The 6,238-nt window shown below is 32.3% G+C and overlaps 1 pseudogene; it reads left to right on the forward strand.

Annotated features, from left to right (window-relative positions):
• Positions 1-3,437: 3,437 nt before the first annotated feature.
• Positions 3,438-6,238, forward strand: LOC120194899 (annotated as a pseudogene).

A 6,238-nucleotide genomic window follows, 5' to 3' on the forward strand; every position in this document is an offset into this window, starting at 1 on the left:
TATTATATTATATTATTAAAATATCAATAAATATAATTTAATAATTAATAATTTTATTAAAATTATATTAAAATAATATATCAATATTACATATATATAAAATAATAATGTTTTGCGTGTTTATGCTTTGGAGTGAAAAGTTCGTAAAATGACTTACAGAAAATTAGATGGTAAATGATGAATTACATTGATCATCTTTTTTCTGCCAACCAAACATTGAAAAATGATGAAAACATTTTTCGGAAAACCAATTACAGGGAAACAAACATACCCTAAATCAGTTGTTATATTCAATCTTGTTGATCTTTCCTACTTTAGACCTTTGGATAAGATTTTGATACTCGATTTGCGTTCATTGATAGTTGTTCATGTCGCTCGAGTCTGATTTACAGTTTGTCGGTGATAATTCAATAATTTGATCCCCTTTTGTGGTTCTTTTGCCGATGCGATTAGATCTGTTTGTATCTATATTTGTTCCAGTTTACTGGTTAGAATTTTAATCTTTCCATGTATAGTCCTTATGTGATCTTAAGTTGCTAGTTTTGTTTCAATGATTATAGGAAATTTTCCTAATTATATGTTTAATTTACTATTGCGATTATAAATCTTTATTATAATTTGGGATATTTTTTATTTTGAATAAAATTAATTGTCTTTACGAAAAGAAAAAAGAAAGAAAAAAAAAGTAAAACAAAATGTACCAACTATAAGGTGATGGTACATTTGACAAACAATATTCAGCTGCATTCATTCTGTTAGTGTAAGTATATTTTTACACATTGTCACATATTTTTATTTAATAAAAACCATGTTTCTCTAACATATTGGTATAATTTGTAATTATATATCTCTTAGACGTGTCTACTGAGGTTGGTTTGATGAAAAACATCGAGGCAGGCCAACAAATGATGTGATCTGATGTTGCTCCAGTTGTTTTGAAAATATTTATGTTCGATATTTGTGTTTAACATGTATATAGAAATTTAATCTTAAAATATTTTAAATAAAAAATTAAGAAAAAAGTTATTATATTCATTTTATGTATATCTTTATGAATCGTTCATGCTTAAATATGAAGATATGATTATGGTCAGCTAGCTAATACTGAAAACAAGGTGCTCGTTGCTCGACATAAACAAAAATACATGCTCGCTAGCGGTTTACATATACATGCTTTGGCTGGAGAAGGACCGTGGGAATAAAACGGCATCGGTTTAGTGTTTATATTTTCTGGCATTCCAAAATAAACATTTAAATTATACTTTTTCGTTTATTTTAAATACTTATTTATTTTATTAAAGTACGTGCTAAACGTTTATTTTGTTATTACTTAAAGATGTCTAAATCATTCTGTTACTGTTTTAAAGTCATATTGTTAACCAATTATTTTTTAATATGTGATATCAATTTTATTAATGTTTTTTTAGAATAAATTGTTTAGAGTAAATTGTAATTGTGGTTAATTACGTATACATTTATAAAAAATATAATTTGACCAACAAAAATATTTAGAATAAATTATAATTGTAATTATAAAAATATAATTTGGTCAGTAAATATATTTAGAGTAAATTGTAATAGTAAGTAAATTAATTACAATTAGATGACGCCACATTTCATCATTTTATTGGTTATTATTAATTTAATAAAAATAATTAATTTACAAATAGTTTTTTGCTGACATGGTGTCTTACGTGAACACATTAGCGGAATTTGTGATAGAGATTGGGGTGACCAACTTAAACATTAAAAATTAAGAGGTTTAAATTAAAATTTACAAAAAATATTTTGAAGGGTTTAATTTATATTTTTTCTAAAAAAAAGGGGTCTAACTAACTTTTTTTAAATAAAATTGAAAGGATTTATTAGAATTTTAAAAACAATGGAAGGGAGTTTAATTAAGAATTTTTAAAATTTTTAAAGTTCAATGAATTTCTAAAAAAAAATTGGGGCCAAATTAAATATTTTAAAAAATATGAGTCTAAATTATAATTTTTTAAATTGGTGAGCATGGTACTCAATAGTCTTATTGAGGTTTCGTCATTGGGTGAACATGTCACGTCAGCATGAATAGTTGATCGTTAATCAATTAATGATTTTTATCTGAATGTGAAATATTTTGCCTCAAAATGAAACGTTTGAGACCAAAATATTTTAAAAAAATAAAAATCAAAGTATTATTTTATCAAATATTACATATCAATTTTATCAATATGTTAAATAAAAATACATTCAAATCTTAGATTTTAAAGTTGGACTCCAACTCATATTATAAAGGAGTTTATATATATTGTACAAACTCATTTTCTTAGATGAATATTAAAAAAAATACTATTTTTTTAGTATTTTTTTTTAGCATGGCTTCGTGTTTGGGCAAATAACTTGACTCTTTTTTAACTATCGAACTAGTAAAATTTTGAAACATTTTTCGACTCATGAACTAGGTTTGTTTTGGGGGGAGGTTGTGAACCCTATAAGAATAATGAATACAGCACAAGTACGAAATAGCAACGTCTCAATTTGAATTTGAATTTTATATGTAGAGATGACTAGGAGCATAATATTAATTTATTAATCAACAGAACACAAACAACCAAAAGAAATTTCTAATGAACATAAATCAATGATGCAAATATGAACATCATAGAAATTTTAAATATTTCAAAATGTCAAATATTGAAAGTTTTAATTTTTTTTATTAATTTGGGGTAAGTAAAAGAACAAAATTTGTTCAGATATAATTTTAACCATTTAATATTGAACACTCACATTTATGATATTTCTGACGCTCGAACTCAAGATCTCAAAAATAATATCATTTTTACCACTAATATCGTTAGATTCGTATAAGTGTTATAGTTAATTTTTAATAATTTGTTATATACAAATCTATATTCGTTAAACAAATCAAATTAATATTATATTTGAAGTTTAAAACTATTTTTCATGCTGTGCATTAAATTCTATTCATATCTACTTTCCATGTAGAAGGACCTGCAAAAGGTAGATTATTCAAAAATCTTTTTGTTTTATTTATTTCTTTATATTATATTTACTAGGTGGTTACCATAGAATTGAAAAAAAAAGACAAGACAGATCTTCTGACCGTTTAAAATTCGAATTCAAAAAACCTACCTGAAGCGAAAGACACTTGGCTGTGACTTCTGTGCACCATCACCCACCATTCAAATCCACTCAGACCGTTGATAAACCAACCCCCTGATTTTGTGCTGCAAACGTGTCATCGTCTTATTGGTCTTCTGTGTGACCAATAAACAACTCCGGCTGAGAAAACTCTAAACAGAATCAGTGGTCCCCACACCACGCTCCTAACGATTATCGAGTGGGATCAACCGCTAAGATCTTTCGTTAATTCAAAGTTTCAAAGTGTTGAGAAAATTTCGAATAAAAACCGCCACCAGAGTTTGCTTCCTGCAATAGAAGTATCTCCTTCGAAAAAGAAAGCTGATGAGAATGTCGACGCAAAATGGTAACAATCGGCGATCGTCGTTTTCTTCGTCGACGACTTCGTCTTTAGCCAAGCGACATGCATCGTCGTCGGAGAACGTGGGAAAATTCACGGCTTCTTTGACTAAAAAGAGAGTCCCTCTAACTAACATTACCAACCAAAAAAATAGCTCAAGAAGCTCGGCTTCGGCCTCTTCTTTGGTGGGTCTTAATTCTTAACTTCTTTGTTTATATATTTGATTCTTTTTCACTGTTTCATGATTCTTATTTTCTGATACAATGTTGATATCAGATGTTTTCCCAAAGAACTAGAGAAAATTTGAAACTCTGTTCTCAATTTTTTTGAACTATACCTGGAAGCTGGCTCTGTTTACATTTAAGTAGAAACCCGTGATTTTGATTGATTATGGAACTAGCGCATATCATTTACATGTTTCTGTTGTTGGTTAAATCCAGCTTTTGATATTTTTTATTTTGAATTTCAAATGTGAAGGTACCAAGTTCAAACAAAATCTCAAAGGAAAAGAAGACACAATCTGTTGCAAATGCAGGTCTCCCAGGACATGTTCTTCCTCCTCCAAACGTTGGTCTCTCGGAACTTGTTCTTCCTCCTACAAACGTAAAACAAAGTTCAGTTTTGCAGCCCAAGATTGTTTCATCTTTTCAGTCGGAAAATGAAGTGGTGTCGCCGCCTTCAACATCACAGTGTATCATGGGGTTGTCTCCTAGTAAATCAGAAGGTTCATCATCAGTTTCAATGGATGAGACATTGTCCACGTGTGATTCTTTCAAAAGCCCCGAAGTGGAATACATGGACAACCGTGATGTTTCAGCGATCGGTTCCATGGAGAGAAAGACATTCAGCAATCTCTGCATTTCGGACCATGACGTACAAGCAGCAGGTCCAGGCATCATGTTGTAGATAATGTGTTTGGTTCTTAGCTTTCTCTTGAAACATACTCATTTGGGTTGTCATTGATTTCATAGCAGGAAACTTCTGCAACCGAGATGCGGTGGCAGAGAAGGAAAGTGATAATAAGCTAATGGATGTTGATAACAATTACATGGATCCGCAGCTTTGTGCAACATATGCTTGTGATATTTACAAGCACCTACAGGCATCTGAGGTATTATACATTTGAAGAAGTGATTAAATAAATAAGCAGGGCTCTAGAAAATGTATGATGTTATTTCTTTTGGTTTTCCAGTTGAAGAAAAGAGCTTCAACGGACTTCATGGAGACAATTCAGAAAGACATTAATTCCAGCATGCGTGCAATACTTATTGATTGGCTTGTAGAAGTAATTTTCTGTCTGTTTTTTTTTTAAGTTATATGCTTGATTTGTATCTTCTGTTGGCATAGTCTCTGCTGCCATCACCACCTTCATCCATTAACATTTATAGGATTCAATTTCAAATGCAGGTGGCTGAAGAGTATAGACTTGTACCAGATACATTATATTGACCATTAACTACATAGATCGATACCTTTCGGGGATATGTTGAACAGGCAACGGCTACAGTTGCTCGGTGTTGCTTGCATGATGATTGCTGCGTAAGAAATACCATCCTTCTATTTGTTTTGTTTCACTTTATATTATCACACCCTATGTCCTCTGCACTCTTCATTTGAAGAAAACTTGTAAAATTTTGAGTATATATTAACAAAAGTGTTGGATTTTATCAGTAAATATGAGGAGATTTGCGCCCCACAAGTGGAAGAGTTCTGCTACATCACTGATAATACATATTCCAAGGAGGAGGTTCGGCCTCTCAATTATTTGAACTACATGTTCCTTAGATGCTCTCTACTCTTATCAACTCTGAATGAGACATTAAAACCCTGTTTTTTCTACCGTAAAACAGGTCCTAGAGATGGAATCGTCTGTTCTGAATTACTTGAAGTTTGAAATGGCCGCTCCAACTGCAAAGTGTTTCTTAAGGTGATTCTTTTATCCCATCATTGATGGTTTCTGGTTTTCATGTTGCCAGTTATTAACTGTTTCGATCATTCAAATGGCATTTCAGACGGTTTGTTCGTGCTGCTCAAGGGATCAATGAGGTTCCATTAATGCAACTGGAGTGCATGGCCAACTACATTGCTGAACTCTCTCTCCTCGAGTACAACATGCTTCGCTATGCCCCGTCACTTGTGGCTGCATCGGCTATCTTCCTGGCCAAGTTCATACTTGTTCCAACAAAGAAACCCTGGGTATGTGCCAACCAGCGTGTAAAGGCCATGATTGTATTCTGGCATCAGTGTTCTGATCTCCATTTTATTATGGTGCAGAATTCTACCTTGCAGCATTACACACTGTATAAGCCCTCCGATCTATTCGAGTGCGTTAAGGATCTTCATAGACTGTGCTGCAACAATGACAACTCCACGCTGCCCGCAATCAGGGAGAAGTACAGCCAGCACAAGGTAAAAAAATACTAAAACATTTGGTTGCATCGAACTAATACTATGAAAACCATGTTCCTTTGCTGAAATGTGCTGCCTGCTTTTTTTTTGGCCACAGTATAAGTGTGTTGCAAAGAAGTATTGCCCTCCTTCAATACAATCAGATTTCTTCCACAACTGAACAAGGCATTTGATGACGTCAGCAGCGGCATAGGTGTTCCAATTCTTTGTTGGATAAAATGTTCCACTCCGCTTCTGAAATGAGTTCAGTCGGTAGTTCTAAATCAGCTGCGCGGATTTTAATTGAGGAGCCCACCGCGTGGAGTTGAGCCGCAGTCACGACTCACGAGCATTCTATAATGTAAC

The sequence above is a fragment of the Hibiscus syriacus genome, unplaced genomic scaffold (assembly GCF_006381635.1).
Source record: "Hibiscus syriacus cultivar Baekdansim isolate YM2019G1 unplaced genomic scaffold, ASM638163v2 tig00117005_pilon, whole genome shotgun sequence".
Taxonomy (NCBI): domain Eukaryota; kingdom Viridiplantae; phylum Streptophyta; class Magnoliopsida; order Malvales; family Malvaceae; genus Hibiscus; species Hibiscus syriacus.